Source organism: Oncorhynchus kisutch, linkage group LG5 (assembly GCF_002021735.2).
Source record: "Oncorhynchus kisutch isolate 150728-3 linkage group LG5, Okis_V2, whole genome shotgun sequence".
NCBI classification, from domain to species: Eukaryota; Metazoa; Chordata; class Actinopteri; order Salmoniformes; family Salmonidae; genus Oncorhynchus; species Oncorhynchus kisutch.
In genome coordinates, this window is record NC_034178.2 from 37040829 (window position 1) to 37065582 (window position 24754).

At 41.7% G+C, this 24754-nt stretch overlaps 1 protein-coding gene across 2 annotated transcripts in view; it reads right to left on the minus strand.

Annotated features, from left to right (window-relative positions):
- LOC109890191 (chemokine-like protein TAFA-1) overlaps positions 1-24754 on the minus strand; it is a 266121-nt gene that overhangs the window by 166401 nt on the left and 74966 nt on the right. The gene's annotated exons all lie outside the window — the stretch shown is intronic.

Sequence of the window (24754 nt, forward strand, 5' to 3'; positions counted from 1 at the left end):
GGACCGCTTCACCAGCTGACCACCACTACAAAGACCTGTGTCAAGATCAGTAACTTAGCCCACCCCCCATAACATCTACAGTATGCACAAATAAGAGAGCAGGTCTGGAATCAGTGTGGCAGGATAGGATGATTACGCAGAAGGATCTCCTCACTTTTACATGGTCTTTTTGCAGAGCGGGAGAAATAACAAGGAGGCAACTTGATTTAACACAGATCGTTTTTATTAAAATGTCTATAGTGCGAACAGGGAAACAATTAATAAATCATGCCGCGAGAGGTGGATCTGGCTCAAATTAAGCACTGGCTGAAAGGTGAATTCATCTCCCAGTGTCTGGTGGAAAGCAGACTGAACCAAATGTTCCTCTAGGATTTTGACTGGGCTGAATTCCATAAAAAAAATTGTATCCTGAAAACTCCCCTGTCCTTAACGATTACAAGCATACCCAAAACATTATGCAGCCACCACTATGCTTGAACATATGGAAAGTGGTACTCAGTGTCACGTTGGCATGAATGATTCGGGAGACAGGCGCAGGAATGCGTAATTTTTTTATTTATTAAGCCCATATTACGGCATGCTGTGTAAAAGTACGGGGACGAAGACCAAAAGAACATAACAAAAACACAGGGTTGAAATCCAAAACACACAGCACAGGTACTCACACACACCAATGGACATTGTAACAATAATCAACCCCCCAATGGAAACCAAAGGGCACATATATACAAATACTAATCAGTGGGAATAGGGGACAGGTGTGCGTGATGAAAGTTCCGGAGGGATCCGTGACACTCAGGACATAAAGTTAATTGCATTGCCACAATTTTTGCAGTATTACTTTATTGCCTTGTGCAAACAGGATGCATGTTTTATGCATGTTTATGCATGTTTATGCATGTTTTAATATTTTATATGTACAGGCCACCTTCTTTTCACTCTGTCAATTAGGTTCGTTTTGTGGAATAACTACAATGTAGATCCATCCTCAGTTTTCTCCTATCACAGCCATTATACTGTTATAAAGTCACCATTGACTTCATGATAAAATCCCTGAGCGGTTTCATTTCTCTCTGGCAACTGAGTTAGGAAGGAAGCCTGTAACTTTGTAGTGACTGGGTGTATTGATACACCATCCAAAGTGTAATTAATAACTGCACCATTCTCAAAGGGATATTCAATGTCTGTTTTGTTTATTTTTACCAATCTACTAAGAGGTGCTCTTCTTTGCGAGGCATTGGAAAACCTCGCTGATCTTTTTGGTTGAACCTGTGTTTGAAATTCACGTCTCGACTGAGGGAACTTACAGACAATTGTATGTGTGGGGTAGAGATGAGGCAGTCATTCAAAAATCATGTGAAACACTATTATTGCACCCAGAGTGAGTTAATGCAACTTATTATCTGACTTGTTAAGCACATTTTTACTCCTGAACTTATTTAGGCTTCCTTTAACAAAGGTGTTGAATACTTATTGACTCAATACATTTCAGCTTTACATTTTTAATTAATTTGTACAAATTAAAAACAGAATTCCACTTTGATATTATGGGGTATTGTGCGTAGGCCAGTTACAAAAACATCTCGATTTAATACATTTTAAATTCAGGCTGTGTCAGGGATTTCCTCCTCCTCTTCCGAAGAGGAGAGGCGAAAAGGATCAGAGGACCAATATGCGGCGTGGTAAGTGTCCATGGTTCTTTTAATATGTAAACGTACACATGAACAACTGATTACAAAAAAACAAGAAACGTGTGAAACCCTAAACAGCCCTATCTGGTGCAAAACACAGAGACAGGAACAATCACCCACAAACACACAGTGAAACCCAGGCTACCTAAGTATGATTCTCAATCAGAGACAACTAATGACACCTGCCTCTGATTGAGAACCATACTAGGCCGAAACATAGAAATACCCAAATGATAGAAAAACAAACATAGACTGCCCACCCAACTCACGCCCTGACCATACTAAATAAATACAAAACAAAGGAACTAAAGGTCAGAACGTGACAGGCTGTAACACAACAAAATGTGGAAAAAGGGGTGTGAATTATTTCTGAAGGCACAACAGCTCTAGAGATCTGATTTCGTTATTTAATCCAATTAATGCAACATTTGAAAGAGAAGTAAGATATTCTCCAACAGAGACCTGGCCACAAATAACTAGTGTAGCTTTTGAGCTGTATTATCATGCTGTTTAAGGTTCTGCACATGCCAGATTTGAGCTAAGTACATTGTACAAACCTCCTCTGTGTGTGTGTGTGTGTGTGTGTGTGTGTGTGTGTGTGTGTGTGTGTGTGTGTGTGTGTGTGTGTGTGTGTGTGTGTGTGTGTGTGTGTGTGTGTGTGTGTGTGTGTGTGTGTGTGTGTGTGTGTGTGTGTGTGTTTGTGTGTGTGAGAGAGAGAGAGAGAGAGAGAAAGAGAAAGAGAGAGAGAGAGAGAGAGAGAGAGAGAGAGAGAGAGAGAGAGAGAGAGAGAGAGAGAGAGAGAGAGAGAGAGAGAGAGAGAGAGAAGGGTCCTCTGTGACTGTTCACAAGCCCTGCTGGAGGGATGTCCTGCTTAGTCCCCATGAGCAGGCTGACTGGGATGTCACCAGACATTAGCATCAAGCCCAGGGCCGCTAGGTGAGTGAGAGCTGCTGTTTGTTACCATGACGCCAAGGAGCCATCACTTCATCTTTTCACCAGTCTTTTTATGTTACATCTGTATCCCTCTCTTTCTGTCTCTCTCTGTCTCTCCATTGCTCTCTCTCTCTCTGTCACTCTGTTCCTCCCACTTTCTGGTTGTTATGAATAAGTCATATAATTGTGAGCGGCAGACAATGTTCTTTGCCATGTAGCGCGTGTGTTTTTAACATTCGGAGCTCTATGAGCTGGGAGAGTGGTAGGCACAATAGAAGGTGAAGAGAATGGATGTGGAGATGGACAGCTAAAATCCACATTGTTTACTCCCTGAGGAGCCAAGCTTAGAGGCCGGTTAAGGTGTATATAGAAGAGGTACCACATTCGGCTAAAATCCACATTGTTTACTCCCTGAGAAGCTATGCTTAGAGGCCGGTTAAGGTGTATATAGAAGAGGTACCACATTGTTTACGGTTGCTGAGTTGGTAAATAATAAACAGAGAATTAATTGATTTATATCTTGAAGGAGCTTGTGCTTGAACCAAGAGAAGCTTTGAAAACCTATGCCTCTGAGGATTCTGCAGACAGTAGAAAGCTAGCTAATGACCTTTTCAAGGCCTGGCTTTTAGTGAGGTTTTAGTTTAAGACTCTCTAAAGTATTCAAAGGTATCACCTACCTGACATAGTGAGCCTAGTCTTCAAGACCACCATTGTGGGGATTAAACCAATGACTTTTGTCAGCTATGACCTAAACCACTAAATCAATCACATTTAAAGACAAGCACACACAGGAAGCCTTTCTTCTTCCCAAAGGCAATCAGGAAGGTGACATTGTCAATTTACCCAATCATGGGATAGGGAAAGGGTGCATTCCTAATATGGACACGGTTTAATACAATGTAAACAAGGTAATTTATTCAGATTCATCAACAAAAAGAAGAAAACACTGATTTGCACAGCACAAACTCTTATTCTATGACTGTCCTTTCTCATTTTGGTGGAAGCACTGAAAGCTTTTCTTTCACATGCTGAACTGACCTTCGCTCTCTCCCTTTCTCCAACTCTCTCTTCTCTCTCTTTTTACCCTTCCATCCCTCCTCTCCCTCCCTCTCACTAGACAATATTACAAAAGGCAAGGTATAGCTTAATTATCTTCAACATGACTTCTCTTACCATCTAAAAAACAAGATTAACAGTGTGATCTCTTCTTAATCAGTAGCATGGTGGAGTGGCCTTGCCACAGCCACACTGACTCTAATAAAGTGAAGCATTCAGATCCAGTGTACCGTGTCTGGCAGAGAGGCACAGTAGGGTCTGCAACTATTGACACCCTTGATATAAATGTGTAATAATGACTGTATAAAATAAAATAATTCAAATACTATATGGTATAAAATAATGGAAATTATAATACAATTGCTCAAAGAAAGAGACTTTGTTTAACAACTAATACACATTTTTCTCAAAAAGGAAAGGGTCAAATTAATGACACCTCTAAATATTCTTATAAAGAAAGTAATCAAAAGTTTAGTATTTGGTCCCATACAGTGTTGCGTGTCCAAGGGCTGGCCCAGGGTGGCCCTGGGTGGCCCAGGGTGGCCCAGGGTGGCCCAGGGTGGCCCAGGGTGGCCCAGGGTGGCCCAGGGTGGCCCAGGGTGCCCCCCACCCCCCTTAAATATGAGATCTGATAGATCATTAGTGAAGTTGATCAACCTAATGAAGTGGGACCAGCGGCATGTTGTGCAAGTGAGAGCTGATCTGTTAGTATTACACTTTCCTCATGTAGCATTCGTGGCAGGGAAACTGATTCCAGCAGCACTCAGTGGCATCTTCACCCGGACTGGACCACCCCACCCTAGGATATGCCCCTGTCCCGGAGTCAGAAAAAGTAGGTAGTGGCATCAAGTTCCAAACACAACACACAAAACACTCTACGAGGAATGGTCGTACTCGGAACAAGAACACAAAGCAAGTTTGTCGTCATTGTTGGATAGATTGAGTCTGAGAAAATCGGAGGCAGTGAGAAATAAATAAATACTACATACCTAATGAGTATATACTACATACTATATACTATTAGTTAACTGTAGTATACTGTAAACGAACGGTATCCTTTCAGTTGAACGTACTAGTGATTCACCTGTCTACCGGAAGTTGATGCTGTTACTATGCAACCTCTTGCTAGCTTATTAGCATTACACATTACTAGCTAGACATCCTACGATTTCGGGTGTGTTTGTAAATTCAATCTGTAGTGCCATAGTGCGCTCTGGGCGTTCATAAATTCAGAGCGTTGTCAGATTGTCTGTTCGTAAATTCAGAGCGTTTCGTTCTCGGAGCGCTCAGAGCACACATGTCACTGGGAGCTCTGGCTGAGGAGTAGGGTTGATCCACGCGTTCTGACCTCACAATGGCAGTCAAGCACCCTAGCTAACTGGCTAACGTTGCCTAGCTCGCTAGCTACTTCCAGACACATGAGAGAACACCTCACTCTGACCATTTTACTCTCCCTAGTAGAGCTGGTTAGGCTGTTTTCATGTTATCCAGACCGTTGGTGAATGTAACTGTGCTGCACGCAACCAATTTAATTATGTTTTTTTGCCGACATTTACTGACACAGGTTATATTCAATGGGTGTTGAGCGTTCGTAAATTCATCAGTCCTTCTGCACTCTTAGAAGGACTGATAGCCAGAGCGATGAACAATGTCCATTGAGAACACACAACGACTATACCACCTAGCTAAGCTATGAATGACATGAATAATCAAGCCACTTTGTAGGCTTACTCAACTGAGCTGCTAGCTAGCCATCAAACTTTACACACTGTTTAGTTAGCAGAGTGAAATAAATATAAGCAGCTAGCTAATGTCCTATTAGCTAGCTATCTTTATGTAATCATTGTAAATTAAAAACAAATTGCAATTCCAGCTGTCAATAAAGGGAGAGTGTGGGCTACTGGATAGGGCAGGACATTTTGTGGGAGGGAATTATGAAAAGATTTTCAATTTCTAGTCCTTAGAGGGGAAATCTTTGAGGACACAGTGATAATTAGGGTGACCACATGTCCTGGATTCTGCGGGACAGTACCGTATTTTGTCCCTCAACCAAACAATTATACTCCACATTTTAATCAACAAATTCAAACACCAATTATTTAGAAAAAAAGGTTGATTGGTCCCGTATGTCAGTCAAACAGTCCAACCTGTCTATTGGAGTCATGTTGCGCTTATGAAAATATATATAATGAGTTCACAAAACATTAAGATCACCTGCTCTTTCCATGACATAGACTGACCAGGTGAATCCAGGTGAAAGATATGATCCCTTATTGATGTCACTTGTTAAATCCACTTCAATCAGTGTAGATGAAGGGGAGGAGACAGATTAACATCTTCTTATGGCTGCAATCCCGTTAACAGGATCGATATGACAACAGCCAGTGAAAGTGCAGGGCGCCAAATTCAAAACAACGTTGTAAAGGTTATCTTATTGTTAATCCCACCACAGTGTCCGATTTCAAATAGGCTTTACAGCGAAAGCATCACAAACGATTATGTTAGGTCACCACCAACTCACAGAAAAATTCAGCCATTTTCCCAGCCAAAGAGAGGACTCACAAAAGCACAAATAGAGATAAAATGAATCACTAACCTTTGATGATCTTCATCAGATGACACTCATAGGACTTCATGTTACACAATACATGTATGTTTTGTTCAATAAAGTGCATATTGTAGTGCATTGGCTTCTCACTTCTCACAATGGTGCTTGTTTAGTAAAGTTAGATTAAAGCTGAATCTTGTCTTGCAAGTCTTGCAAGATTCCATAATGACTTAATTAACGTAATTTAATTGAAAGGATGTTGAAGCAACATTGATTTAACCAGTGTGTGCTCAGTTGGTTAGTATTTTACATAACATAACCAAATGTGAATGCATAGTATAATTTTACTATTACACCGCAAACATCATCTAATTTCTTTAGATGGTTGAGATTTTAGGATGGTTATGTTATGTAGACGTTTTAAATTTAGGGATGTGCTTCCAAATTATTCACGTAGAAGTCACTACCCGGCTAATGTCCCACAAAATCATCCTGTTGTCTGCCTTTGGGTATTTTAAATGTGGACACCCTAGAGTTAATACCAACATAATATTCAGTGCTATCTAATTTAAGTATAATGAAGCCTGATTGTTAGATGTTTTCTGCCCTTAGATATGGAAAACTGTGAACGGTTGTTTGCAGATGAAGAGAGAGGTCCCAATGAATGTCCCAAGACTGAGACTAACATGCTGACCAGGCCGCACGCGCACATGCGTCTGCCTGCACCATTGTGCACATGTTGATTTTGTGCCCCCACATCAGACGCGATCAGGACACGCAGGTTGAAATATCAAAACTAACTCTGAACCGATGACATTAATTTGGGGACAGGTCGATAAGCAAATTCTTATGGTAATTTAGCTAGCTAGCTTGCTGTTGCTAGCTAATTTGTCCTGGGATTTAAACATTGGTTTGTTAATTTTACCTGAAATGCACAAGTTTCTCTACTCCAACAATTAATCCACAGATAAAATGGTAAACTGAGTTTGTTTCTAATAATCTCTCCTACTTCAAGCTTCTTCTTCTTCTTTGGACTTTATATGGCGGTTGGCAACCAACTTTAAGGGGCGTTACCACTACCAACTAGACTGGAGTGCAGACATCAGTTTATCTTTCAATCCCCCAGGTGGGTACAGTTGAAGTCAGAAGTTTACATACACTTATGTTGGAGTAATTAAAACACATTTTTCAAACCCTCCACAAATTTCTTGTTAACAAACTATAGTTTTGGCAAGTCGGTTTAGGACTACTTTGAGCATGACACAAGTCATTTTTACAACAATTATATATAGACTGACTATTTCATAATTCACTGTATCACAAATCCAGTGGGTCTGAAGTTTACATACACTTAGTTGACTGTGCCTTTAAACAGCTTGGAAAATTCCAGAAAATTATGTAATGGCTTTAGAAGCTTCTGATAGGCTATTGACATCATTTGAGTCAATTGGATGTGTACATGTGGATGTATTTCAAGACCTACCTTCAAACTCAGTGCCTCTTTGCTTTACCTCATAGGAAAATCAAAGGAAATCTGCCAGGACCTCAGAAAACCGATTGTAGACCTCCACAAGTCTGGTTCATTCTTGGGAGTAATTTCCAAATACCTGAGGGTACCAAGTTCATCTGTACAAACAATAGTACGCAAGTATAAACACCATGGGACCACACAGCTGTCATACAGCTCAGGGAGGAGATGTGTTCTGTCTCTTTGAGATGAACATACTTTGGTGTGAAAAGAGCAAATCAATCCCAGAACAACAGCGAAGGACCTTGTGACGATGCTGGAGGAAAAGGTACAAAAGTATCTATATCCACAGTATAATGAGTCCTATATTGACATAACCTGAAAGGCAGCTCAGCAAGGAAGAAGCCACTGCTCCAAAACCACCATAAAATAGACAGACTATGGCTTGGACCTGTACATGGGGACAAAGATTGTCTTTTGGGAGAAATGTACTCTGGTCTGATGAAACAAAAATAACCAAAAATGTTTGGCCATAATTACCATTGTTATGTTTGGAGGAAAAAGAGGGAGGATTGCAAGCCGAAGAACACCATCCCAACTGTGAAGTATGGGGATGGCTGCATCATGTTGTGGGGGTACATTGCTGCAGGAAGTATTGGTGCACTTCACAAAATAGATGACATCATGTGGAAGGAAAATTATGTAGATATATTGAGGCAACATCTCAAGACATCAGTCAGGAAGTTTAAGCTTGGTCGCAAATGGGTCTTCTAAATGGATAATGACCCCAAGCATACTTTCAAAGTTGTGGCAAAATGGCTAAATTATGGCTTAGATCCTGCTAACGGGATCAATATGACAACAGCCAGTGAAAGTGCAGTGCACCAAATTCAAAACAACAGAAATCTCATAATAAAAATTCCTCAAACATACAAGTATTTTACACCATTTCAAAGATAAACTTGTTGTTAATACCACCACAGTGTCCGATTTCAAAAAGGCTTAACGACGAAAGCACACCAAACGATTATGTTAGGTCTGCACCTCGTCACAGAAAAACACTGCCATTTTTCCAGACAAAGAGAGGAGTCACAAAAAGCAGAAATAGAGATACAATTAATCACTAACCTTTGTTGATCTTCATCAGATGACACTCATAGGACTTCATGTTACACAATACATGTATGTTTCATGGATAAAGTTCATATTTATATCCAAACATCTCAGTTTACATTGGCGCGTTACGTTCAGTAATGTGTTGCTTCCAAAACGTCTGGTGATTTTGCAGAGAGCCACATCAATTTACAGAAATACTCAACATAAATGTTGATGAAAATACAAGTGCTATGCATCGATAAACTTCTCCTTAATGCAACTGCTGTGTCAGATTTCAAAAAAGCTTTACCGAAAAAGCACGCCATGCAATAATCTGAGTACAGCGCTCAGACAACAAAACAAGCCATACAGATATCCGCCATGTTGTGGAATCAACAGAAGTCATAAATAGCATTATAAATATTCACTTACCTTTGATGATCTTCATCAGAATGCACTCCCAGGAATCTCAGTTCTACAATAAATGTTTGATTTGTCCAAATTTTTGTTAGCGCGTTTAGTACACAATGCAAAATGACGAGGCGCGGGCATGTCCAGGCGAAGGTTCAGACGAAAAAGTCATATTACAGTTCGTAGAAACATGTCAAACGAAGTATAGATTCAATCTTTAGGAATTTTTTTGCATAAATCTTCAATAATGTTTCAACCGGAGAATTCCTTTGTCTGTAGAAATGCGATAGAACGCATAGAACTTTTTTTTGCATAAATCTTCAATAATGTTTCAACCGGAGAATTCCTTTGTCTGTAGAAATGCGATAGAACGCATAGAACTTAGGAAGTGCAATAGGACCCCATAGACACTGTATAATGGCAATGACTTGAAAAACTACAAACCTCAGATTTCCCATTTCCTGGTTGGATTTTTTCTCAGGTTTTTGCCTGCCATATGAGTTCTGTTATACTCACAGACATCATTCAAACAGTTTTAGAAACTTCAGAGTGTTTTCTATCCAAATCCTAATAACATGCATATATTAGCAACTGGGCCTGAGTAGCAGGCAGTTTACTCTGGGCACCTTATTCATCCAAGCTACTCAATACTGCCCCCAGCCATAAGAAGTTAAGGACAACTAAGTCAAGGTATTTGAGTGGTCATCACAATGCCCTGACCTCAATCCCATATCTTGTGGAAGGCTGCCCAAAACAATTGACCCAAGTTAAACAATTTGAAGGCAATGCTACCAAATACTAATTGTGTGTATGTAAACTTCTGACACACTGGGAATGTGATTAAAGAAAAAGAAGCTGAAATAAATCATTCTCTCTACTATTATTCTGACATTTCACATTCTTAAAATAAAGTTGATCCTAACTGCCTCAAGACAGCAATCAAATACAATTTGGAACAAAAAATCCATCAACACAATGTCAAATAAAATAGAAATACAGTACATAACACAACATTTCTGAAAAACTATTACTTCAGTTTCTTCAGCTACTAGGTGCTTAATTAAAACTTTAAATTGACAGAGTGGCACCAGAACATCCAATTGTAATGAGTTTTGTAAATTGTTCCAGCAGTGAGGTGCATTTAACCTGAAAGCAGATTTACCTAATTTGGTGGAGACTCGAGGGATCTCAAGAGTTAACCAGCCCTGTGAACAGGTTTGGTAACTCGTGTTTTTATACAACAAAGTTAGGTAAGTCGGAAGCTTGTGTAGTAGAGCTTTGTAAACAAAAAGTGAATAGTGAAGTGATAGTGAAGTGACTTTAATGAGGACATTTTGGTAAAGAATGCAGTGATGAGTGTTACAAATGTCACCTGTGATAAAGCGAAGGGCGCTATGATAGACAGCATCCAAAGGTTTAAGAGTAGTGGCTGCTGCATTCTGGTAAATTATGTCACGTTAGTCAAGAACAGGCAGGACATTTGACTATGCAATCTGCTTCCTGCTGTTTAGGGAGAGGCAAGATATATTTCTAAAAAAGAAGGACACTTCAAATCTTAGCTTTTTAACCAGCTCGTCAGTATGTTTTTTAACCTCTTAGAGTTTCTGCGGTCCAGCAGAAGTCTAATAAGCATAATAAAAACATAAAAATTGATACTTCAAGGGTCCTTAAAATTCAAAATCAAATGATCCTTGGTATGACCTTCTTAAAAGGATACATTTTTGCCTAAAATGACATACCCAAATCTATCTGCCTGTAACTCAGGACCTGAAGCAAGGATATAAATATTCTTGATACCATTTGAAAGGAAACACTATGAAGTTTTTGGGAATGTTAAATGAATGTAGAAGAATATTTAAAAAAATTGGTAAAAGATAATCCAAAGAAAAAAATCATCTTTGAAATGCAAGCTAAGACCATAATGTATTTTTCCAGTTTAGTCACAATGTAGATTTTGCCCACTAAATGGCAGCAGTGTATGTGCAAAGTTTTAGACTGATCCAATGAACCATTGCAATTCTGTTCAAAATATTATATAAGTTTGCCCAAATGTGCCTAATTGGTTTATTGATACATATTCAAGTCCATAACCTTGCACTCTCCTTAAACAATAGCATGGTATTCTTTCACTGTAATAGCTACTGTGAATTGGACAGTGAAGTTAGATTAACAAGAATTTAAGCCTTCTGCCCATACATACATCTCATGCTAATCACATTAGCCCACGTTAGCTCAACCATCCCTCCGGGGAGGGGGGGGGGACACCCACACCAATCCCGTAGAGGTTAAGCAGATAGACAATGTTATTTTTGTAAATGGTAAAAGGAACAGGTCCCAATATTGACCCCTTACGGTACACCTTACAGGAATATCCGGCAAACTAGACCTAACACTATCAGAAATCACACATTGTGTCCTGTCTGACAGATAATTCTCCAAACACTTGCCTGATTCAGGCCTTTTTAAAACAATGTTTAACAATCAAAACAATCTAAGCTGTCTAGCAATGATAAACAACCAACTTGACAGAGCTTGAAGAATGTTGAAAAGCATAATTGTACAATCCAGGTGTGCAAAGCTCTTAGAGACTTTGCCATTGATTTATTTACCATGAATTAATTCAAGGAAGCTAACAAGCATTCTTTGACTTTCTCTTGACATTGTAGAACAAGTTTTTTTCTCTGCCACACTGGTAGGAGCCATTGTGAGTAACAGGGTTTTAATGCACAGGCAGCAAGAGTAGGGTACAACCACCAGATGTTCAACTAGTCTATTTTATGCATCAGGTTTAAATATGTGTATTTAAAGACCACAGCACCATTCCCTTCCCTCATAATGATATCTCTCCTGAGGCCTATCTGAAACCACAATAAAAAATCAAAAAAATCATGAAAGGCTGACACCATCCGATACAACTCTGCCTGCATGGCCGTCTCACTCAAAGACCTAGCCTAATTGCTCAGCAAAAGTACCATTATGTGATGGTACTCAGGCTATTGTAACGAGGGATTAATTTGTGCTTCTATGCCTTAAACCTCATGTTAATGAAGAGATGTGCGATTTTAATTCCAGTGTGTTTAATTGCGAGGCCCTGGTTTGAGGAGAGAGAGTCAGTCGTTCAGTTTGTCTCGTGTGCGTTATGTGGGACTTAAAGGCCAGCAGACCATGTCTTATTCACTACCCCTGTCTGGGGCTGGACTGCCTCTGAGCTGAAAGAGACTCCTCACCTCTTCTCTTCATTCTGATTACTCTCAAGCGTGGGATCACCAAACTACCCTTTGTACCGTGGAGAGCCCTTGTTTAATCTATCATTTAAAAGCATTAGCTAGAGAAGGGCCTATTAAAAAAAGGAAACATGACCCGCCATATCTACTTCCTCTTTATTTTTTAATTAAACAGTTAAGAACAAATTCTTATTTACAATGACAGCCTAGGAACAGTGGGTTAGCTGCCTTGTTCAAGGGCAGAACAACAGATTTTTTACCTTGTCAGCTCAGGGATTCGATTTAGCAACCTTTCGGGTACTGGCCCAACACTCTAACTCAGATCAGATTCCTTCTACTAAATGTGCTTACTAAATGTGCTAGCTTACACGGCTAGCTAGCTGTCAGTGTGTTGTACAGCCTATCCGACTGCTTCTTCATGGGCTCTGTGTTTGTTTTCTCCTGTGAAGAGCTGGGCTCATATGTCTCTGGCATGATGGACAGGAACCAAGTGGGTTTCCCAGCGTCCCGTCATATCAGGGTGAAATGTTGATAGTGTGGCGATCGGGAAGTCGAACGCTGTTTGTTTAGCTGCACTCTTTACAGGCAGCTCTACTCATCGATTTAAACTCAGGTTTAAGGGTTTGAGTTTCCTAACGATTCCGATGCTTCCCATCCTGATTTATCAGAAAGACCTTGCCCTTGGGATGGGCTGCGGTATGTACACTATATATACAAAAGTATGTGGACACCCCTTCAAATGAATGAATTTGTCTATTTCAGCCACACCCATTGCTGACAGATGTATAAAATTGAGCACAAATCCATGCAATCTCTATAGATAAACATTGACAGTAGAATGGCCTTACTGAAGGGCTCAGTGACTTTCAACGTGGCACCGTCATAGGACACCATCCAACAAGTCAGTTCATTAAATTTCTGCCCTACTGGAGCTACCCCGGTCATCTGTAAGCGCTGTTACTGTGAAGTGGAAACATTTCAGTGGTAGGCCACACAAGCTCACAAAACGGGACCACTGAGTGCTAAACATAATCTGTCCTCAGCTGCAACACTCACTACCGAGTTCCATGTTGCTTTTGTTCCAAAGCAACATCAGCACAACAACTGTTAGTCTGGAGGTTCATTTCCATGGCCAAGCAGCCGCACACCATGTGCAAAGCCAAGCATCGGCTGGAGAGGTGTAAAGCTCGCTGTCATTGGACTCTTGAGGAGTGGAAATGCGTTCCCTGGAGTGATGAACGCTTCACCATTGCAGTTGAATGGATTCATCTGGGTTTGGCAGATGCCAGGAGAACGCTACCTGCCGAAATAGATAGTGGCAACTGTAAAGTGTGGTGGAGGAGAAATAATGATCTGGATCTGTTTTTCATGGTTCGGGCTAGGCCTCTTAGTTCCAGTGAAGGGAAATCTTAACTTTATAGCATACAATGACATTCTAGAAGATTCTGTGCATCCAACTTTGTGGCAACAGTTTGGGAAAGGAGTTACACAAAAGGAGGTCCATACAGAAATGTTTTGTTGGAATTTGTATGGAAGAATTTTACTGGCCTGCACAGAGCCCAGACCTCAACCCCATCGAACAACTTTTGGATGAATGGAAACACCGACTGCGAGCCAGGCCTAATCGCCCAACATCAGTGCCCGACCTCACTAATGCTCTTGTGGCTGAATGGAAGAAAGTCTCTGCAGCAATGTTCCAACATCTAGTGGAAAGCCTTCCCAGAAGAGTGGAGGATGTTATAGCAGCAAAGGGGGGACCAACTCCATATTAATGCCCATGATTTTGGAATGAGATGTTCAACATGCAGGTGTCCACATACTTTTCATCATGTAGTGTATCTGCCTTGCTCATCTCTGACTAACACAGTGATACTGTTAAGCATTTTCCTATACTGTACATGTACCACTGCCATCTAATGAACAGCTGGGTCAGTTCTGAACAGTGCCGGCTCCAAGCATACGCAACTTAAGAAACTTTTTGTTTTACTCAGTCAGGGTCTCAACTTGCTGTTGAGTGTTCGAATCATAGAATACACAAGGCGCAAGTTCAAAATTGGGTTGTGCATCAGAACTTTTCATCTTGTTTTGTCAGTCACTGACATTCACTCAATTAACCATGTCAGTTAACCTTTTTTATTTATTTATTTATCTATACTTGTAGTAATCATTGCCGAATACCAATCAGGCACACTTGCCCAGGGTCCCTAACCTCCAAGGGTTCCCCAATTCTTTTTTTAAAGGTCCCGAACAGTCATTCTGATTCCCATGTAAAATAGCCTTTTGAGTGACTAAAATATCACCCATCATTTTTGGGGGGAATAGAAATGCTCACAACTTCAGAACAAGTAATTTTTCTTTAATGGCTAACTACCAGGAAGTTGGAAAAGACAGGCCGAGTGGGTGGGTAGCTTATATTCATGAGCTCACCTTGACTGACAGCTCTTTGAAATGCTTATGTCAAGAAACTTGGATGCAGTAAGCAGTGTTGCAGTAAAATCTTCTCAAGCTAATTTGGTGAAACACAAAGCAACTCAAACATCATTGAAATTTCATCAGTGATATCAATTTCTGTGATATGTCTCCCATTTAGCATGCATATTGTGTTGCGATTCAAAGCAGCACTGATGGTATTTTCACATGACAACTGCGTCAACCATTCCCTGCCTTTTGTTCCATGCCAGCTGAAGACCTAGTTAGCCAGTAACTAGCTAACACCAGACACAGAGAAAGAGTGTAAACTTTTTGTTATATTTACTGACACCGTACAGTCAATTTCTGAGACCAGTTTATATCTAGTGATATAAACCACACCCCTCTACAAACATGCCTTCTCCGATGTTGGTTACAAGGAGGCACTTATACAAAATTAAGTAAGAAAACATCTATTAAATGGTCTATTAAAATGACAGAGTGATGTCACCCTACCCCCTTAATAATTCCACCTCCTGAATCCAAGTGTTTGACATGGGGTGAGATGACCAGTAACTTTCAAAAATGCAACAGTCATTTTTTATACTTTGGTAATCACGCTTTGATTTGGTTTCATCAAAAAATAATACAATTTCATGAAAAACATGATTTTGACTGTTCTTGTTCAGCTGCTTAATTCAAAATCAAATCCATTGTGATTTAATTGTAATGTTGCTAGCTACACAACTTCTCCAGTTGTGACCATCTAGTTAGTATCAACAAAAGCTTACTACAAATTCTAGCTAGCTAGCAACCGCATTAGTGCAACTTGATAGTTAACATATATTAGCTACAGTAGGCACAAGCCAAACAAACTACTGCCACCTTGTGACCTGGAGTATTAAAGGAAGCAAATCGGAGGTAAAACTGTTTTCGTGAGAAGACCGATTTTCAGGATCTCATGGTCTGACTAGGGCTGTAGTGGTCATGAACTTTTGTCAGCCAGTAACTGCCGGTCGCATGGTAATTGACCATTAATTAACGTAAACACGTTTAGCATCTCCTGGCTTCCACGCATAGCCACTGATGCAGCTCTTTGTAACATCGACACTTTAAAAAGTCTAATAAATCAATTTAATATAACCTACACCATCACAATAAATCCATTCTTTATTTTAGACAGGTCTAACCACACATGACATGAAGAAAATGTAGTCTATTTTAGAAGAACAGGATAGCATACTCTGAGTTGTCCTTATGTTAGGCCCTGATATGGCTATGCCATATGGCTGTGGGCTACACTAGTTCATTTAGCAGTATTTGCTTAGAATTCAGATGCATTTTTTTTATATTAGCATATAATATGCTAATGCATATAATTGCATCAATCCAGTGGCTATTTGTTTAGCTAATTGCAGTCTTATGAGTGCTACAGAAACATTGCTAACCAAACAACAGTCTCTGGCTGGTGCCACTTGAATTAAAGCGTAACTAGACCCAAAAATAAAGATCTTAGATTTTTTTCAGACCTCTAGAAAAACTAAATGGAAACTTTTATAGGGCCCTAATATTATGTATAGAAAGATACCACTCTGAGAGAGTCTATGACTAGGGTGGCTGGACTCTTTGGTGGCTGGTATAGAGGTCCTGGATGGCAGGATGTACTGGGCCGTACGCACTACCGTCTGCAGTGCCTTGTGGTCGGAGGCCAAGCAGTTAACATACCACGAGGTGATGCAACCAGTCATGCTATCGATGGTGCAGCTGTAGGACTATTTGAGGATCTTAGGACCTATGCCAATTCTCCTGAGGGGGAATAGGCATTGTTATGCCCGCTTCACAAATGCCCTGGTGTGTTTGGACCATGTTAGTTTGTTGGTGATGTGGACACCAAGGAACTTGAAGCTCTCAATCTGCTCCACCACAGCCCTGTCGAGGAGAATGGGGGCATGCTCGGACCTCTTTTTCCTGTAATCCACAATCATCTCCTTTGTCTTGGTTGTTATCCTGGCAGCATACTGCCAGGTCTCTGAACTCCTTTCCATAGGCTGTCTCATCGTTGTCGGAGATCAGGTCTAATGACGACACTGTTGTGTCGTCTGCAAACTTAATGATGGTGTTGGAGTCGTGCTTGGCCATGCAGTCAGGGGTTAACAGGGAGTACAGGCAGGGACTGAGCACACACCCCTGAGGGGCCCCCATGTTGAGGATCAGCGTGGCTGATTTGTTGTTACCTACCCTTACCACCTGGGGGTGGCCCATCAGGAAGTCCAGGATCCAGTTGCAGAGGGAGGTGTTTAGTCCCAGGGTCCTTAGCTTAGTAATGAGATTTGAGGGAACTATGGTGTTTAACACTGAGCTGTAGTTAATGAACAGCATTCTCACGTAGGTGTTCCTTTTGTCCAGGTGGAAAAGGGCAGTGTGGAGTGCAATAGAGATAACATCATTTGTGGATCTGTTGGGGCGGTATGCAAATTAGAGTGGGTCTAAGGTTTCTGCGATAATGGTGTTGATGTGAGTTGGCACTTTGCCTGTTTGATGGTTCGTCAGAGGGGATAGTGGGGTTTCTTATAAGCGTCAGTGTTAGAGTCCCGCTCCTTGAAAGCGGTAGCTCTACCCTTTAGCTCAGTGCAGATGTTGCCTGTAATCCATGTCTTCTGATTGGGGTATGTACAGGTCACTGTGGGGACGACTTCATCGATGCACTTATTGATGAAGCCAGTGACTGATGTGATGTACTCCTCAGTGACATCGGAAGAATCCCGGAATGTGTTCCAGTCTGTGCTAGCAAAACAGTCCTCTAGCTTAGCATCTGCGTCATCTGACTATTTCCGTATTGATCGAGTCACTGGTACTTCCTGCTTTAGTTTTTGCTTGTAAGCAGGAATCAGGAGCACAGAGTTATGGTCAGATTTGTCAAATGGAGGGCGCAAGAGAGCTTTGAACATGTTTCTGTGTGTGGAGTAAAGGTGGTCTAGAGTTTTATTCCCTCTGTTTGCACATGTAACATGCTGGTAGAAATGAGGTAAAATGGATTTTCCTGCATTAAAGTCCTCGGCCACTAGGAGCGCCACCTCTGGATGAGCATTTTCTTGTTTGGTTATGGCCTTATAGAGTTGGTTTAGTGAGGTCTTAGTGCCAGCGATGTGGTGGTAAATAAACAGCTATGAAAAATATAGATGAAAACTATCTTGGTAAATAATGTGGTCTTATCAGCTTATCATGAGATACTCCAGTTACCCCAGTTGAGTAAAACCTCGAGAATTCATTAATATTAGATTTCGTGCACCAGCTGTTATTGACAAATAGACATAGACCGCCACCCCTTGTCTTACCGGAGGCAGCTGTTCTATCTTGCCGATGCACGGAAAACCCAGCCAGCTGTATGTTATCCGTGTCGTCATTCAGCCACGACTCAGTGAAACATAAGCTATTTCAGTTTTTAATGTCCCGTTGGTAGGATAGTGTTGATCGGAGCTCATCCAGTTTATTATCCACTGATTGCACGTTGGCTAATAGGACTGACGGTAGATGCGGTTTACACACTCGCCACTAGGCACCCAGACCTACAAACCCTATATCTTTGTCTCTTCTTCATGCAAATGACGTGGATTTGGGGCTTTGTCTGAAGTAAATCCTTCATGTCCGACTCGTTAAATATTTTTTTTTTGTCCAGTACAAGGAGAGTAATCATTTTTCTGATATCCAGAAGCTATTTTTGGTCATAAGAGATGGTGACAGAAACTTTATGTACAAGTTACAAATAACACAAAAAAACACACATAATAGCACAATTGTTTAGGAGCCTATAAAAACGGCAGCCTTCGAAGTCATTTTCAGCATCATTGCAAAGAGAAAGAGAAAAAAAGTTCATTATATAAGGTTGGATGGTTTGGAATGGTTTGCAGGCAGACACAGAGACATGGGTTTGTTCATTGGAAATCTTAAACAAAGAGCAGGGTCTTTTGGCCCTCTCGGATTTGGGAACGGCAGAGCTGGATTGGCTATTATCTCGGGTGGCCCCTGTTTTGAGTTGCAGTGGGAGACTGTTAGCAGACCCCAGGTGCTCTGTGTTACATGGAGGAAATTGAGCAAACAAGGAGGTAAGTGAGATGGAGGGCTGTCTCTCTATAGACCGCGCCACAGCAACCATTCATTCCTATTAGGTCTCCTCTCTTCTACTCCTCTCTCCTCTACAACAAAATAAAACATCCCGCTAGTGTCTGGCATGCACACACACACACACACACACACACACACACACACACACACACACACACACACACACACACACACACACACACACACACACACACACACACACACACACACACACACACACACACACACACACACAGCCAGAGCTCCCGTGAGGAATGGGCAGCCCAGCTGGCAGTGTTGTAGCATGCCACCCCTGTGCTCCTAACCTGGCGAGAGGGGACAGGGGCCCTGGGGTGGTCGTCACTGCTGCTCATAGGCATGCTGGCTCAGAATGGTGGTGGCAGGCTCCAGATGCGGGGCCTAAGGGCTTGGACGCATGTCTCTACCCATCACAACATAACCCCAGAGTGGGGAAAGGAAGGGACAGCACGGGGGTGGGAGCTGGCTATCCAGATCAGATGGAGGCGGAGGGGATGGAGAGGAGCTCACTCTACCACGCATTCAAACCCCATGACATGGGTTGAGGAGAGGGGAGAGAGATGGGGGCTAGTTACCCGTAACAGCAATCTCCAACTAGTGTGTGTGCGTGGGGAGATGGCATTGTCAGTGATATGATTAGTGGCTACAGGGGAAAGAGTGACAGGACATGAGAGGGGGTGTGGAGGGAGGGGGGAGAGAGAGATATGCCTCGCGAGGGCACGCTTACATAAGGCTATTAAAGTGTCAGTGTGTTATATCATGCAAGCAGGCAAAAAACATTTGGTTTTTTCTTTCCCCTTGCCTTTGCGAGGGAAGACGCCTGCTCGTGTAAGACACATTGTGTGAAGATGAAAGGGTCCGTCTTTGCCCAGAGCTCACGGAGTGTGTGTGTACGACTAACAGGAGCATGTACAGTGTGTCTATCTCACGTGAGTACACATACACTCTTAGAAAAAAAAGGTGCTATCTAAAACCTAAAAGGGTTCGACCTGGAACCAAAAAGGGATCTCCTATGGGGACAGCCGAAGAACACCTTTGGAACCCTTTTTTGTAGTAGCGTGTAGCGATCTTGGAAAGATTGTTTTGTTAGTATTCCCCTCGGGTAGTACAGTTATGATGAAGGGCTATAATTGTGTGCTCTGTACTTGGTGTGCAGTATGTCATTTACCCATCCATCAGAGCTGTTAGCCACCTCTCCTCAGAGCACAAGTGTTGATTTCTCTCTGATGTGGGTGGCTACTGCTATCTTCAGAGAACTCAACAAGGAGGTTCAACCCTGACATGTTATGTGTCTGTGTGATTAGTCTATACTTTGCGAGTGATTTATATGCATTGCATTTGCTAGTTTTTGCAAATGTGTTTGTGTACTGTCATGCCTCAGTGTCTGCATTTCAAAACTCGGACTCCTGAGCCACTCAAGAACCCACAATAAACCGAAGTGACATGCACGAGTCGTCATCGGCAAAACCGACAGACGACCAGAGAGATAAAGTACAGTATGTACTGTATGCAATGTGCAGTTTGTGTGAATATGTCTTCTCCCATGATCTCTCCATCAGTACCTCTCTGTCAGGTCTTTGTTATCCCAGTCTTACATCATGATCGTGCACCACACAGCATCAGCAGCACACCCACACATCCCCATGCCAGCCCCTGGATGACGTGTCTTGATAGTCAGTAGAATAAATGCCCCTGAGAGCTGCTCTCCTCCAACACTACAGCTCTTCATCTCTCTCCCTCTGTCTGTCCCTCTCGCTCTCACTCCATCTCTGTCTCTCCTTCTGTCTATCCCTCTTGCTCCCGCCCCTCCTCTGTCTATCCCTCTCTCTCTCCCTCTCCCCCTCAGTCTATCCCTCTCTCTCTCCCTCTCCCCCTCAGTCTATCCCTCTCTCTCTCCCTCTCCCCTTCTGTCTAGCCCTCTTGTTCCCTTTCTCTCATCTACATCTCTCCTTCTTTCTATTCCTTTCACACTCTCTCTATCAATCTCCATGTCTCTGTATTTCTGTCCCTTTCACTCGCTCCCTCCGTCTTCCCCTCTCCCTCCCTCCTCTCTCTACCTTTTCCCCATCCTCGACAACATCCCTGACAGGATTTATTTCTTCCTGGAAGTTATTGTCCCCATAATATACTGAATCCATCTTCATTAGTCATTGGCCAACGTCGGCTTGGGGAGATAAAAAAGTGCCCCCTGTCACTGGGGGAGATATCTATGGCAGTGCGTGTCGATAGATTCACTAGGGTCTGACCTTTCCTGTAGAGAAGAGCGAGGGAGGGTTATTGAGGAGAAACCAGGTTATTGAGTGCCTCCTCCAAACCTTGTAGTTTATCGTTTTTGTTTTCTCTTTCCACGGTGCGACATCACCGACGAGAATTAACTTTGAAGTAAAGCTAACAATCGATAGAGTGTTGCATGGGGGTGAGTTTAAATGACATGTTTGAAATCCCATGCTATCACATGGGCAATAGGGTCCTTCTGGCATCTGCGTCAAAAATAATGACAGTAATATTCAGTATGGTAGTTAAACAGAGCATCCAGTTATATGATCTAGCACAAATTTGTTAACGACACAGGGTGCCTTTGTAATTGAAATGTCTTTGCCGCTGTGATAATTTTACTGTAGAGAGGAGGCTCAGGTTAGGAGAGTGGCTCAGGTTACTATCTATATAACCTCGTCCCTAGGCTCGAATAGCTGGGGCATAGAACCTGGTAATAGTGTGGGGCTGTTTGAGACTTGAGGATTTACTAAGTGGCACGATAAACAATTCAAATGCTGAGCAAATCACACGACTTTGAGGCGTGGCTCCAAATCGAGGCAGAAAAGTGTTTGCTATGGTGCACCACGGAAATCATTTCCCTGAATCCGAGGTAGTAGGAAAATATTGTGTTCATGCAAATACAGTAGCTAGCCAGCTTAACTCTGTTAACCATCCTATAACGCGATTTACACTGAGGTCACTGAATGCCGTTTACACACTTCAGATATAGCAGACTCTGGAATATCCATGTTGCACGAGCTTAAATGAGTTATCTTTGTTGTGCATTAACACAAAAATAATACTGGCCCCGAATGCAGCACACTTAGGGGAACTTTCTAAGCCTGTAAGTGTTGAGCTAGATGGTGACGTACTGAGAGATCAGCTCACCCATGTCAAAGGCTTACAGTCAAGTCCTGTTCTGAGTCTCTCAGAAGTCCTACCCTGCCTGATATGAGCATGATGTTTGTGTGCGCATTCACATTTGTGTGCCTACTCAATTGATTGTATCCATGTATGCACTGGCCTCTCCCTCTGCAACAGAAGGCTCAGCCCACAACCCGTGTTGGGGAGTAACTGCTACATCTAATTACAAAAAACGGCAACTGTAATCAGTGAAATTACCAGCAAAAATATAGTAACCAGATTACCAGTGGTGTTGTGGCTATAATATACTCACTTCTTTATCCCCGCTGATGCGTATCAAAGTAGTGTAGTGGAGGTATAAGATTTATCAATTTTGTAGTACAATAGAGAAATCCTACACAACTGCCAAGCACGTGAAATATATTCACATGAGCGCTGCACACAGCCTAGTTTCAATGGAATATAATCTTTCAGGCAACAAGAGCGAGCTCTCTCAACTGGTTGTGGCAAGGAGCAGCTCACAGGAGAGGAACTACATCGGTAGCAGATAGGGTCATAGCTGCGGGCAGTACGGGTGCTGAGGGCACTGCAGCACCCCCTCTAAATGTTGAATTAAAATATATATATATTTTTTGAATTATCTCAGCACCCCACAAACATCTTTGTGGGTAGGGTAGGTAGGAAAAGTGTTTTAACGTATGATATGTACCAGTAAATGCTAACTAAAGCAACAATGGGTTATGCAAACCAGGTATTGAAAAAGGTTTGGTCCTAAGTCTTAGTTGAGTCTATGGGATGTCAATTCAGTCATCATGTGCTGTTTGAATGAGCATTTCTGAAAGCTTCCCAAGTAAAGGTTGTCTGCAAAGTAGGCCTACCTGGCAGAAGGATATCATGATGATGATTATCAATGAGGATGGCATTTGTTTTGCAAACTCTGCCATCACATGTCAATTGTAGGCCAATATTGTACAGTACATTAAACATTGCTAGCCAAATTATCTTTTGCTAAGTGCGCAATTGAATTAAAGGGCAACTTCACCCTCCCCAAAATATTAGAAATTATGGTTTAAACATTGTAGTGGAGTCATGAAAAAATATACATAGGAAACTCACACATGGCGCCTTTCCTTCACAGGGTGGGCCCTTTGGGATGTTTTTGGCAACATTAGAGTATACCCACTTCTCCAGGCACCACTACACAACTGGTTACAGATACTTTTGAAAAACTAGATGATTGTTATTGGATTACTTTTACACTCAGAAAGGATGTTCGCGAATAAATACATTATGACACCTTTCTCTTTCCTCAATGATATCCAATTAATTCAGCATTGAAAAAAAAGGCACAAGTTCAAGTCTGTTGCACCGGAGCGAGTCAGAGACCACTATGATGACACACCAAATGTCTTGTTAACCCCTTACGCTCGTGGGAATTGGCCTATATGGATAGGGCTAAATTGAAATGTTTCTTATGTTTCTTATAATGTTTCTTATGTCCCTTATAATTGCTACCATGGTTATGCTTTCCATATTTCTTCTGTAATATGGAAAGCATAACCATGGTAGCAATTATAAGGGAACAGTTTGGACGCGATGGGAAAAGTGTACATAGTTCCTAGAAAATGTCAATGCCCTTCTATGACTCAAAGAAACATCTTCAACTATATTCAACTGTAGTTATTTTGTATGGAACACAGTCCTGCATCCCTGCTTTTGCACACTTAATGTCGTTGTTTATGCAATTCAAAAACGGTCTATTATAAATAGCAATCTGGGTAAGGTGGGCATAATTTGAAAGCTTGTTCTACTGCCAACATGACTGGCTAAATTATAGTGCTAGGCTATCACAAGGCAGTTCAGAGATGGCGTCATGAGTGTATTCAGATGTGCATAGTCCGCAACAAATGTGGTTCCCAATAGAACAAACATAGGCTCAATCTGTTAACGGTAATGATTGCAATTCTGATACAGGTAACTACAATAGTAACTGTAACGGATTACATTTAGGAGGTAACCCTATATTACTGACACTGAGACATACTGGCAATCAACTGCCTAACCTACTGCAGGCCACGCAATTCACTTCATTACTTTCCCTTCACCCACAACCCTATTACTGTTTACTGCTGCTACAACCCAAGATGAATGGTGAGAAAGAGAGAGAGAGAGAGAGAGAGAGAGAGAGAGAGAGAGAGAGAGAGAGAGAGAGAGAGAGACAGAGATAGACAGAGAGAGAGATAGACAGAGAGAGTGACCGAGAGAGAGACAGAGAGGAGAGAGAGAGAGAGGAGGGAGAGAGAGGAATAGAGAGAGGAGAGAGACGAGATTAGCAGAGAGAGAGATGCTTACAGTGTGATGGAGATAACTTATTTTAATCAGCCTGAAACGGTAACTGTGGCCTTCCAATCGATTGTAATCGGGGTATAAACCATCATAATGGAAATGTGTTTATTTTCAACACATTAAACTGGCACAACATATTTCTCTGCAGATCTGAAAATCAAACCACTTTCAACTCACCCCTGATAATGAGAGCTTTAATATTGTTAATAAATCAGTACCTCTTTCCTGATTGCTAGGGCTAATTTTATGTGCGTTGTACTGGGAATTCAGAGCTATTTTCTTCTCTAAACAGACACCGAATTCCACTGGCTCT